The sequence below is a fragment of the Chamaea fasciata genome, unplaced genomic scaffold (genome assembly GCF_029207755.1).
Source record: "Chamaea fasciata isolate MVZ Bird 193981 ecotype frontalis unplaced genomic scaffold, bChaFas1.0.hap1 SCAF_302, whole genome shotgun sequence".
In the NCBI taxonomy this organism is placed as follows: Eukaryota; Metazoa; Chordata; class Aves; order Passeriformes; family Sylviidae; genus Chamaea; species Chamaea fasciata.
The window spans coordinates 24,158-36,347 of record NW_027094387.1 but is presented as its reverse complement, the minus strand read 5'-3'; the positions used below and the strand labels follow the sequence as shown (position 1 = coordinate 36,347).

At 52.5% G+C, this 12,190-nt stretch overlaps 1 long non-coding RNA gene across 4 annotated transcripts; it reads right to left on the bottom strand.

Moving 5' to 3' along the window:
• Positions 1 to 2,194: 2,194 nt before the first annotated feature.
• LOC136305179 (uncharacterized) lies at positions 2,195 to 9,950 on the bottom strand. 4 transcript variants are annotated; one of them, XR_010725115.1, is made up of 12 exons: positions 9,694 to 9,950; positions 9,274 to 9,444; positions 7,702 to 8,920; positions 7,548 to 7,602; positions 7,415 to 7,457; positions 5,143 to 7,216; positions 5,023 to 5,064; positions 4,763 to 4,932; positions 4,606 to 4,684; positions 3,441 to 4,528; positions 2,603 to 2,825; positions 2,195 to 2,440 (listed from the first exon to the last, which is right to left on the bottom strand). It is a non-coding gene; the product is annotated as an uncharacterized lncRNA (long non-coding RNA). The 4 variants fall into 4 exon arrangements; XR_010725117.1 differs by lacking the exons at positions 9,274 to 9,444; positions 9,694 to 9,950 and adding an exon at positions 9,001 to 9,267 and having other exon boundaries at positions 7,702 to 7,877; positions 8,803 to 8,920; XR_010725113.1 differs by lacking the exons at positions 9,274 to 9,444; positions 9,694 to 9,950 and adding an exon at positions 9,001 to 9,267.
• Between the last annotated feature and the right edge of the window lie 2,240 nt (positions 9,951 to 12,190).

The following is a 12,190-nucleotide window of genomic DNA, read 5'->3' as shown; positions in this document are numbered from 1 at the left end:
CTACAAACAAAATAAAACTACACAAAAAATTATTGAAAACCACCTTAAAACAACTAAACAGAAAAAAACTTTTAAAAATATTAAAATTGCATCTAACAAAACCTCCACCGGCCAGGCTGGCCCTAGGTAATCTGAATCCCTACATACAATAAACAAAAACAAAACCCCAATCGCACGTATCAGAAGCCTATTTTAAAAAAAAAAAAAAAAAAAAAAAGCTACTTAAATTAATTCTACCTCAAATACAAACAAACCCATCCATACAGTTACCTTCCCTCAAAAACCAAATTACAGGCAATAAATAATACCAAAAAATAACATGAAACACTATGTACCACCAAAGAATGCAATATTGAATAAAAGCACCATATAAGTAATAAAGTAATAAAAGCACCGCATAGAAGTACCACTATTTATTAAAATCCCAGGTGAAGGGGGATTCCCCCAGTTTGAACACAGACAATAAAAGGAGTTTCTTTCCTCAATTTAAACTCTTTTGTCCTCAAAACCCCCTTTTTTTTTTTCTAGGGACGCCAGGGAAGGATTGGGAAGACAAAATTGAAAGGGAAAAGGAGAAAAGTCCCCCCTACAAATCCACACCGGCTCACCTGCTCCTGCTGCCCGGCACAAAGGTTTGTCCCTCGGCATCTCCTGAAGCAATACTCCATATCCGAGGGTTCCCCCAAACTCTGTAAGACGAGCTCGCCATCATCCCGTAAGACACTCCAGAGAGCCTCGCAGAAGCTGCTCCCTCCGGCAGCTCCACGCTAGAGTGAGCTGAGGCTCCCCGCGTAAGCAGCTCGGGCAGGAGCCACCTGCCCCTCATTATCCTTTACAGCTCACGCCTGCGGCTGCTCTGTCCCCTCGTTATCCTAACAGCTCACGCCTGCAGCTGCTGCCAGCCCGAGGGTGAGGGCGGGGCAGAGGGAACTTGCTGCAGACATTTCACTGTTTGCACCGACACACTGGGGCACCGGGCTTTGCTTGCTAGGGATAAGCAAAAATTAAAGAGTTGACTTTTCTTGTTGTCATCATCCTTGAAGAAAGGAAAAATATATCAGGACTCGTGTGACTTCTCTGTGAACACAAAGTGCAAGGAACTTGGGAGGGGGAGGTCTTAAAACAACACCGGTTTCCTATAGCAGCAGCTGCTTTTGGTGCACACTGAAGCTTCTCTAGGCTTGTTTCAACGCTCTGCAGCAGTTAAGAGAGTACCACCTATTTAGGGGATACTGTAAAAGCTTTAGCTTTTCTAGAGATTTTCTCACCCCTTAAAACTGTATTTTATATTTCTATTTTTGTTACTTATATTTTTCTATTTTTGTATTTATTTAATTTGTGTTGACTTGTTTATTTTTTAAACTATATGAATTCATTTACCTAACACATCAGAACCACAATGAATTAAAATTAAATTAGCCTCGTTTTCTAAGGGGTAAAGATTTAATTTTTATTTAATAATGTTGGTATGTTTTCTCTGTCATTGTTTTTTCTTGGGGGGCAGTGTTTGTAGGGGCTTTTGTTTTGGTTTTTGTTTTTCTGTTTGCTTTGTTTTGGAGTTCTTTGTTAATAAACAAAGAGGTTCAGAGAGGCACAAAATAAAATGTCAACTTTGTTTTATTGCTACCTCTGAAATACAACTCGACACCAAGTTATTGCTGGTAATACTGTGTATGGGTAGAATGAGACCTGTTAAGGGGTTGAAAGGAAAAAAGTGGCAGCATGGTGCTGAATAGCTCCTGCTTTACCAACATGAATTTGGAAAATTTCCTTGGAAATGTGCCCTACAATGTACAAAAACTCCAATTAGGATGGAAAACTGGAAAAAAAAATATATTCTCTTACTAGAATCAGAGAGAGAAAAAACATCAAATAAAAGGAAGAAATAACATCTAAATCCCAGCTTGCCTGGAAAACAAGCTTAGGCATTTCTAATACTGCAAACTTTTGGAACAGTCATCAAGTTGGTGGAAGTTCATGGAACAACAAATTTAAATCTGCTTCCTCTGCTCTAAGTTTAAAGGGAAGTGGAAATTCAACAGGTCCAGCTACTCCTATCCAAGAATGATCTGTGTTTTGTGGGAGTAACAATGCAAAGAAACTCGAATCTTACTTGTATTTGACATAGGAAACTCTCAGCAGAGTTGGGAAGTTTCAGTGGAACAAAAGCACCACATTTCCTGCAATAACAAAATTGGACTCGGCAAGTCAGGAATTTTATTTACACATCCACGGACGAGGAGGGGGATGACACCAGGAATACACTCCAGCTGAAAGCAAGGATTTATTGGAAAAGGCAGGAAATCAAACTGACAGTCTCTGTCCAGTTATGGCCAGGCAATTATCCAGGAGTCAGAAAGAAAAGTGGGAACCTTGGACTGGGATAAGGCCTTCCAGTGGCTTCACTTCCTACTGGCTCTCTCCTTTTTTTGCCAGCTACCTGGAAGAGGAAAAAAAAACAGGAATAAAGTTACAAACAGGATGTCCTTGGTCCAGGCAGACTGAAATGCAGCTCCCAGCGAGGGAGGCCAGGCTGTGCCTCAGGGAGCTCCGGGAATCTGGGATTGCCCGTGGGATTAAAGGGCTGGAAAAGCACACCCACCTACAAGGTTCAGTGCTGGGACAGAGCAAGGCCGGGGCTCAGGGGCAGCAGTTAGAGCTGGGACTGCAGGAGAACACCCCAAACCCGGGTTAAACATCCGGCATGACACGCAGCACGCTCCGGGAGAAACTCGGGTGGGAGAAGCCCCGGGATGCTCCACGTTCCTTGCCCTTGGCAGCTGTGCCAGGGCCTCCCTCAGAATGCTGACCTCACCGTGCAGCTCCTACAAAACAGGAGAACTTATGGGAATCGCCCAGAATCCCTGGACTTCCAGTTATTAAGAACCACAGCTGCAGCGAAAGGTGTACAAACTCTACTGCAAACCAGTAGGTCTGAGGAGACACAGGACTTTATTCCAGAGGTGGCATGTTGGTGTTACTACTTTAAGCTCCTGCCGCTAGAACATATTTGTACCATAAATTCATTATTGAGGCAGCTAAATTGAAATTAGATTTTTTACAGTAAAGTCAGCCAAAAAAGAGAGTCTCAAAAATAGGATATAGGCCGCACAGTTATTCAAAAAAAAAGTTCTCATTCATGAGCATAACCTGCCAGCCTCTCATGTTTTCAGTCCTTACCATTTATTTTTACCAAGGTGATGATTAAAGCCTTGTCAAAAGCTCAAAAAAAAAAAAAAAAATCCAGGACAAGGCAGGTGTTTTCCCAAGTACCCTCAGTGTGGAGCTGTGTCAGCCACAAGTGTTTGCTCCCTCAGCCCAGCCCGGAGCAGGCTCCAGCTGCTGCCCAGGGGGGTTACCAAGGGACTCACCTGTTTGAAGCTGTAAACGCAGGTGGCCTGCACTGGAGTGCCAATAAATGTGAAATGTGTGACTCTCACCTTGAATAGCGATCGATCTTCTCAGGGGAGCCCCTCACCCAGGATGGGGGGCTCTGCCACGGATTTCATCCCTCTGCATCTGAAACAAAGTCAGGACAACAGTCAGAGTGCTGCAGGATACCTTGACAGCTCCACACACCTTGTGGCAATCTAGGAATACCCTCTACAGTCTAACCACACCCCACATCACAAATTTCAAGCCCCCGGCACTATTACCCTCGTACCCCTACACCCAGACTGAGCAGCAAGGCAGAGCAGCTCCCGGCCAAACACACACCAACACCCGTGACACAGCACAGGACAAACGAGGGGACGCAACAGGGACAGAAAACTCTGGGCAAGAAGAATGACCCTGAGGGTCCAGAGAACTTGGAATGAGATGACCGAGGTGAGACGGAAGGTGAGCTGGCCAGGCTCAGAGAACCCTGCAGGAACAAGATGCCATCGGGATGACTTATCCCAAGAGACGCAGAGATGGATGCCTGAGAATCCTACGGTCAGAATCCTCCACCTGTCTTTGCATTCTCACAAGACCTAACCCGCCGGAATGGATCAGGGCGGTGCACGGCTGTCAGTACAGCTCAGAACAAGACCTGAAAAGGCATTGGACTGGATGCTTGTGAAGAGAGATGGATTCTGATGAGTGTCCGAGCAGCTGAGGCAAAGGCACCCGGCTGAGGAGCACAGAGATCAGAAATGCTAAGACTGATGCCAGGGGTTTTGACAGGCCCCTGAAAGGACTAAAGGAAAAGACAAGGCACCAAACAGACAGAGTGCACAACAGACAAGTGACACAACACACACCAGGACTGCTCTGCCCTGCACACCTCAGCACTGACATGAAAAATGAGACTTTCCCTTCATGTAGCCTAAGGGGTCACATCTTGGTGCCCCCAACTCCAAATCTGACTTAAAAAACCCCTCCCGGTGATCCCTGCCCTGGCATCCTGCTTTCATCCCCTCTGTGAGCCACAGCCCTCCACTTATCTCTCAGGCATCCAGGGAGGCAAATCCCTGCCAGGTCCAAAGAAGGCCGCCTCTGCCTCAGGAAAATTCCTGCTGTCGCCGGGCTGTTGTCTCTTAGTCAGCTACAACAAAAAAAACCAAACATGAATGCGTGATCTTAGCAGCCCATCACCCAAAACCCGACAATTCTGCTACTCACTGTCTCCTAAGCTTGCCTGTGTCCTCGGCCCCGCGCTTCAGCTGCGCTCAGAGGCCAACGCCGGCGTCGCAGGGTCTGCCTGGGTAAAGAGCAGACAAGGTGACGTGGCAGCGCTGGAACTTGAGGGGACCCTCCCTCCTTCTCCTCCCTGACTCACCTCAACTCCTCGGCCGTTATCCAAGCCTACCTGGATGGGGCCTTCACAAGGAGAAGATCAAGGCTCCATCACAGACTCCTGGAATGCTCCCGGAGGGCTCACGGGTGAGGTGACGCGGGTCTGTCGTCCCGTTGGTGAGAGGGGAGCTCGGCCTCCTACGAGTGGACTCCCTAAAACGCACAATGACGGAGGCTTAGAGTTGCACCAGCTAGTGAGGCTTGAACAATAGCAACGGCTTCTGTCCACCCGTCACTGCTCACCTCGCCCACGTCAGCTTGACTGCTGAGATCCGGCTTCACCACCTAAAAATAAAGACAAAGAACAGAGCTGTAACACAGCCATCATTTACACCTCCCCTGCAAACAGAAACAGGGACTGACCTTCTCAGGGGAGCCCCTCACCCAGGATGGGGGGCTCTGCCACAGATTTCATCTCTCTGCATCTGAAAGAAAGTTCGGACAAAAGTCAGAGTGCTGCAGGATACCTTGACAGCTCCAGACATCTTGTGGCAATCTAGGAATACCCTCTACAGGCCTACTACACCCCACATCACAAATTTCAAGCCCCCGGCACTATTACCCTCGTACCCCTACACCCAGACTGAGCAGCAAGGCAGAGCAGCTCCGGGCCAAACACACACCAACACCCGTGACACAGCACAGGACAAACGAGGGGACGCAACAGGGACAGAAAACTCTGGCAAGAAGAATGACCCTGAGGGTCCAGAGAACTCGGAATGAGATGACCGAGGTGAGACGGAAGGTGAGCTGGCCAGGCTCAGAGAACCCTGCAGGAACAAGATGCCATCGGGATGACTTATCCCAAGAGACGCAGAGATGGATGCCCGAGAATCCTACGGTCAGAATCCTCCACCTGTCTTTGCATTCTCACAAGACCTAACCCGCCGGAATGGATCAGGGCGGTGCACGGCTGTCAGTACAGCTCAGAACAAGACCTGAAAAGGCATCGGACTGGATGCTTGTGAAGAGAGATGGATTCTGATGAGTGTCCGAGCAGCTGAGACAAAGGCACCTGGCTGAGGAGCACAGAGATCAGAAATGCTAAGACTGATGCCAGGGGTTTTGATAGGCCCCTGAAAGGACTAAAGGAAAAGACAAGACACCAAACAGACAGAGTGCACAACAGACAAGTGACACAACACACACCAGGACTGCTCTGCCCTGCACACCTCAGCACCGACATGAAAAATGAGACTTTCCCTTCATGTAGCCTAAGGGGTCACATCTGGGACATCCCCAGCTCCAAACCCGACTCAAAAAATCCCTCCCAGTGATCCCTGCCCTGGTACCCCACTTTCATCCCCTCCCTAGTTCCGAGCCCTCCACTTATCTCTCAGACGTCTGGGGAGGTGAATCCACGCTGGGCCCCAAAGAGGGCCGCCTCTCCTTCAGGGAAATTCCTCCTGTCACTGGGCTGCTGTCTCCTAGTCAGCTACAATAAAGAAAACCAAATAGCAAAGCATAATCTTAGCTGCACATCAGCCAAAACCCAGCAGCTCTGCTACTCACCGTCTCTTAAGCAGCACCGGGTCCTCGGGCCCCGTGCGTGCTTCAGCTGAGCTCGGAGGCCGACGCTCGCAGCGCCAAAGCCTTAGAGGCGTTACTGGCACCGAGCCCACCCACCGTGGCCTCCATTAGGGCTGTGAGCATCCCCGGTTAGAGCAGGACAGGAACGCAGGGTGGACATCCCCGGTGAACCTCAACCCTGTGGACTCTGCCCCACCACTGTCACTTCCTGCCTGGCCCTAGCTTAGGGCTACTGCCTGCACCTCTCAGGACTTCTGGCCTTGTCTTGCGTTAGGATTGCTGCCGGCACCTGCTCTCAGGGAAACAGTGTTGGCAGCAGCGCTGTGAGGGCTGGTATACCTGTACTCTGACTTGTATCCTAGGCTGTACCCCCGATTTTCACTGTGTGTTCTCTAGACCTCGAGTCCTTTACTTCTCAAGCCCTCCTTCAGCCTCTGTGTGCCACTGTAAACTCCCCCTGCTGAACCCTACTAACCCTACGCCTTGCAACTGGCATTGCTCCTAATCAGGACACTCCTGGGCCAGGAATCCCCTGCTGCAGCCTAACCCTGTGGACTCTAAAAGAAGGCCAATAATGTGAAGCTCCCTAGAACATGGAGATGGGTCAGAACTGCCCCGCCCAGCAAAGGCTCTGGTGATGCTGAGGAGAAACCCTCACCCTTTACTTTTGAAGGGACCACCCCACTAGGGCCTTCTCTTCTAAGGTAACTTTAAATCACCTCCCGGGACTGAAAAGGTTTTTTCCCTTCTCCTGACCACCAGCCCCAACACTTAGCTTTTGGAACACGAGTGGAACGTCCGTCCTCGACAGAAATGAACATGTCGGCACCGCAGACGTCGACGTGTTCTCAGCATCCGCTTTGGGGCTGCCATATCCAGACTTTGTCTCCGCACCTCCTCACGCTACCTAGGATCACAAAACAGGAAATGTGACTATCCCCCTCCAGAAGAGTAATCCCCAGGGCTCCTCTGCACCGCTGCCCCAGCTCCCCCTCAGATCTTCACTCCGCTCCAGAGGCTGACAGGAGTGGACCCAGCAAAAGGAAAAAGTAAATGCTGAGCACATCGCTCACCTATGGGTCACCCTGCCTAAAGGGCAACTCACCGGCTCTCTCTATTCCTTAGCACGCCTGGGACAGCAGTGGCACCTGCAAAGAAACAAAAGAAGCAAAAAATCATGCTGAGTTACTGTCAAACAGCAACCTCCCCAGTCTGACTGAAGCATGCCACAAGTATACCTTAATGCTGCACCCATCTGGCCTCTGGGGCCAGCACATCTGGCAAGGGGACAACCTAAAGTAAAAAAAAAAAAGAACAGTGAATGCTTAGAGTTGCACCAGCAAGTGAGACTTGAACAATAGCAACTGCTTCTGTCCACCAGTCACTGCTCACCTTGCCCACGTCAGCTTGACTGCTGAGATCCAGCTCCACCTCTGGGAATTCCTTGCTGTCACCAGACTGCTGTCTCTTAGTCAGGTACCATAGAGAAAACCAAATGCTGATGTACAATCTCAGCAGATCTGTTGGCCGGTCAGTGAGGGGGTCTCCCTGTAATACCAGTGGACCACCTAAAACACACAAACAGTAATGGAGGCTTACAGCTGCACCAGAAACACCACTACCCTGACCACACAAATACATGAATACTAGAAAAGAAAAAACAAAAAATAATGCAGCAAAAAAAGCCAACTCTTATTACTATAAGTCCAACTACCAAATATAATAAAAATAACCCCCATGTCCAATCCCCTCAAAAAACCTTCAAAATATATACCTGCAACCCCCTCAATCCTAAAACTAAAAGATCCATTCAACTATAAACAGCATCTCCCAAATTTTCCATAATTATAGAACACACACTAAAACCAAACAAGCTAAATAAATAAATCCCTGTAATACAATAAACAATAATTGAATTATAAATATTAGAAAACCCTAATAAATTAGCTACATCACACTACCCCAAACCCATCAAAACAAATACTACACACTCACCATAATAAAAACCACCACCAAATAAATAAAAACCTCCTTTACATCTCACACTACAGCCAATTACACCATTGTAAACCTTAGAAAACACACCCTCAAAAAACACTGTATCTCACCAAAAACAATTCAACAAAACTCAGTTCAAAAATACTCTGACCGACATGTAAACTACAAAACCTAACACGAAAAAGAAACCATATCTCTCACCATACACCATCTACAAACAAGATAAAGCTACACAATAAATCATTCAAAGCCACTAAACAGAAAAAATAGCCCTACCCAACTTGAATCCCTACATATCACACACAAAACCCCAATACCACGTATCAGAAGTCTAGCAAAAAAAGCTACTTAAATTAATTCTACCTCAAATACAAACAACCCCTCCAACAAAGTTATCCTCACTCAAAAACCAAATTACACATAACATCAAAAATCAGACAAAACACTACACGCCACCCAAGAGCATAATACTTAATAAAAACCACATAGAAATACCACAACTCATTAAAAATCCAGGTGGAAAGTTTTCTTCAGTTTGAATACTGACAACCACAGAAGAAGAGTTTCTTCACTGAATTTGAACTCCTTTTCTCTCCATAACTCCTTTTATTTCCTGGGAGCACCACAGAGAAATTAGTAAGACAAAGCTGCAAAGAAAAAAAAAATCTCCCCTACAAACCCATGCTGGCTTACCTGCTACTGCTGTCCGGCACAAAGAAACCCCCCACACCCACGTGCTCCTGCAGGCGCTGTAAGAAGCTTTCCCACCACCGCAGAAACCACGCTGAGCTCCTCACGGCCCGATGCCAAAGTGAACTCGGGCTCCTCTATTAAACCGCCCCCGGCTAGAACCGGCCCCTCATTATCCTTTACAGCTCACACTTGTGGCGGCTCTGCTGCCCTCCTCATCCTGACGGTCACACCTGGGGCTGCTCTGTCCCCTCACCATCCTGTGACAGCTCTCACCTGCAGCTGCTGCCAGTCCGAGTGTCGGGGCAGGGGAAGAGGGGACTTGTGCTCATCCCCGGAGAATTCGTTGTCCGCACCTGACGCGCTGGGGCACCGGGCTTTCCTTGATAGGGATAACGACCCCTCTTCTCCTGCACGTGCCCAAGGCTGAAACTGGGATTCCACCTCCTAAATTCCGTATGTGTGAGGGTCATAATCCCCAAGGAAATCCCCCCGCAATCGTTACCCTCCATTTACAATTTTTCCTTTGGAATCGTTGCTAACTTGTCTTTCTGTGCAAGGGTTCCAAACGTTCATTGGGAGTTCAGTAGCCGGGTTGGTTTGTTTATAACTTAGCTGACAATCCCAGGCTAAATCCAAACACCCAGAGATACAGGGAAATATGGAGACAGTTTATAAATATTGCCCAACCCTTACCCTGAATTCTTCATCACACATCCTCGGAGCAGATTTACTCCATCCTTTCTTCCCAGCAGCAGCTCTCCAGCACAAATCTCACTTCTCACAACTGTTTCTTCCCACAAACCAAACAGAAATCTACTACGAGGCGAGGCGGGGAGGGGCGAGGCCGGTCTCGGGGCAGAGCCCCCGGGCCCTCAGGGCGGGCCGGGGGGACCGGAGCAGAGCCCGGGCCGGGTTGGAGCCGGAGCCGGTCTGAGGGCGGAGGCCCCGGGCCCTCAGCGCGGGCCGGGGGGCGGGGGCGGTTCCCGGGGCCCGCTGTCCAATCAGCACTGCCGATGCCTCAGCGAGCCCGCCAATCGCGGGGATTCAAAAGGGTGGCGGAAGTAGCTGCTGCTCTATGGGCTCGGTGTGGAACGCCCCGGTGGGGTCCCGGCGCCGTGCACTTGGGACCCGCCCCGCGCCCCTGAAGCCGCGCCCCCGGTACTGCCCGGCCCCGGCTGCCTCCGGGCCCCCCCTCACAGAGCCCCGGCTCCGCCCCGGCTCCGCCCCGACCCCGCCCCTGCTCCACCCCGAGCCCGCCCCGGCTCCGCCCCGAGCCCGCCCCGGCTCCGCCCAGAGCCCGCCCCGGCTCCGCCCCTGCTCCGCCCCGAGCCCGCCCCGGCTCCGCCCCGAGCCCGCCCCGGCTCCGCCCCGAGCCCGCCCCGGCTCCGCCCAAAGCCCGCCCCGGCTCCGCCCCGGCTCCGCCCAAAGCCCGCCCCGGCTCTGTCCCGAGCCCGCCCCGGCTCCGCCCCGGCTCTGTCCCGAGCCCGCCCCGGCTCCGCCCCGAGCCCGCCCCGGCTCCACCCCGGCTCCGCCCCGAGCCCACCCCGCCTCCGCCCCGAGCCCGCCCCGGCGCCCCGCGCTGCCCGGGATGGGGGCGGGACCATCGCCCGCGGCCCCGCCCCGCCCCTCACAGCTGAGCCGAGCCGAGGTTGCTCGCGGCCCTGCGCGGAGCCAGGCGGGGCCGGGAATGGGACCGGCCGTTCTGGTTCGGGTCCTGTCAGTGTCGGCTGCGGCTCCCGAGCGGTGCGGCCCCCCTCGGCGGGCGGGCTCTGGGTCTCGGGGCCTGAGGACCGGGCTGGCGTTGCGGTCGGGATCGGGACCGGGATCGCTGCGGGCGGCAGGAGCCGCTCCTGCTCCGCCTGCAGCCGGAGCTGCGCTGGAGTCCTGGCGGGGCTCTGGGCACGGGAGGACGGCGGCGGCGATTTCCTCTGATAACCTCTGATATCGACCCCCCACAGCATCATTGATCCCCACCCGAGTGTCACTGACCCCCCCCAATGTCATTGATGCCCCCCCAATATTCCACTGATCTTCCCTCAGCGTCGCTGACCCCCCCAAAATTCCAGTGATCCCCCCCACTTGATCCCGCCCTTTTTCTCCCCTCACGTTTCCCGCCCTTTTTCTCCCCTCACCTTTCCCGCCCTTTTTCGTGGGGAACCACCCCTGAGGGGTCCTGTGGAAGGATTCTGGAGGTCCGAGGGGTGAATTTGGGGTTTGGAGGGAGGTTTTGGGGGGTCCCAGGGATGGATTTGGGGGTTTTTGGGGGTCCAAGGGATGGATTTGGGGGTCCCGGGGTGGATCTGGGGTCCTGGGGAGGTTTTGGGGGGTCCCAGGGGTGGATTTGGGGTTCATGGGGAGGGGTTTGGGGGTTTTTTGGGGCCTCAGGGGTGAATTTGGGGTCCGGGGAGAGGTTTTGGGGGTTTTTTGGGGACCCAGGGGTGAATTTGGGGTCTGGGGAGGGATTTTTGGGGGTCCCTCACCTGCAGGGCGTCGCAGGGGTGGCAGGGGGAGGGGGCAGCGGGGGGGGCCCAGCGCCCACCCCCCCTTGGGCTTCAGGAGGGCGTCGATGAGACCGAAACAGCTCGGGGGGGGGGGTCAAAAACCGGGGGGGGTCACGGGCTGGAACCCCCCAGTGCCCCCCAAACCACCCCCAGGGCCCCCCCCGACCTCCAGGAGCCCGCAAAACCCTCCTCAGGTTCCTTTGATGCCTCAAATGGGCCGCCCAAACCTCCCGAAGATCCCCCAAAAACACCCAAAGCAGCCCCCAGGACTCCCCCCAGGCCCCCCAAAACCCCCCAAACCCCTCCAGGACAACTCGGGACCCCCAGGATCCCCCCAAAATCCGCCCCCCCCCTCCCCCTGAGGCCTCATTTGACCCGCTCCACGTTGCAGACAGGCACCAGCTGATCAAGCCACAAGCACCAGCACCTGCGGGACTGGGATGGACTGGGAGCACTGGGAGGGTGATCAGAGAGAACTGGGATGGACGGGGAGTGGACTGGGATGAACTGGCAGGTGTGTGGGGGTCGATGGTGGGCACAAGGTGCCTTACTGGTCTATACTGGGATGGGTCTATTGGCCCCAGGGGAGGGGGTGTGGCCACACTGGTCCAGACTGGGAGGGGTGTCACCATGGCGCCAGAGGCGGAGTCGAGGATCCGGGCGAGGCAGGGACACCTAGGGGACAGCCA